The 721-nt window shown below is 33.6% G+C and overlaps 1 protein-coding gene across 1 annotated transcript in view; it reads left to right on the forward strand.

Annotated features, from left to right (window-relative positions):
* The first annotated feature begins 294 nt into the window (after positions 1-294).
* Positions 295-721, forward strand: part of LOC144962311 (uncharacterized) — a 14,286-nt gene continuing 13,859 nt past the window's right edge. The window contains exon 1 of the mRNA XM_078895213.1: positions 295-721. This exon is cut by the window's right edge and continues 804 nt beyond it. The gene's annotated coding sequence lies outside the window, so the exon portion shown is untranslated.

Genomic DNA, 721 nt, shown 5'->3' on the forward strand with positions numbered 1-721 from the left:
ATAAAGTCAATTGGCTAGAGGACAAAGGGGAACAACTCTTTCCTTATAAGCTCAAAATTACAAGTCCAGAACAAAGGTCATATTATATTTTCTTTCTTATATAATTTATATATTTTTTATCATTGCTAGTGTTACTGGTCTAATTTGCTCCTCTTTCCATTTTCCTTTCTTTCCAGAGAATGTCAAACAAAACTTGACCTTTTTCGCAACTGTGGGATGAGAGAGATGTCGTCATTAAAGGATGCGTTCAACCAAACAGCCTCATTGTGACGTACTGCTAACATACAGAAAAATAACGATGTCTGAGGTAAAAGCAAAACTATACAACACCCAAATTTAGGAACTCTTTCCAGATTGAGGATTGAGACATTCTACACCTGGCAAAAGAATATCCGTTCACTTGACTTCTAGATTCTATGGAAACCTATAATATAAGCCTTTAACCGGATTATTTTAGTGTATGTGCTACCTCTTACATCGGTGAGATAAAATGTGATTATAGTGAGTTGTTTAGACTAGTCTTGAATGGTTTAATTTAAATGAATTTGAATTTGACTGTCTCATTGATTCTTGTCCTTTCTGCTTTTCAAATTTGGTATCTATATCAGCATAATTAATGATCCTGTAGATATATACTTCTTATATTTGTGTTTGCCTAGAGGAAAGTGAGATATTTGGACTTTACAGTGGTTACTTATTGAAAATAATGAGTCCGATCCTG

Source organism: Berghia stephanieae, unplaced genomic scaffold, assembly GCF_034508935.2.
Source record: "Berghia stephanieae isolate SIO BIC M18660-M18661 unplaced genomic scaffold, UCSD_Bste_1.3 scaffold834, whole genome shotgun sequence".
Taxonomy (NCBI): Eukaryota; Metazoa; Mollusca; class Gastropoda; order Nudibranchia; family Aeolidiidae; genus Berghia; species Berghia stephanieae.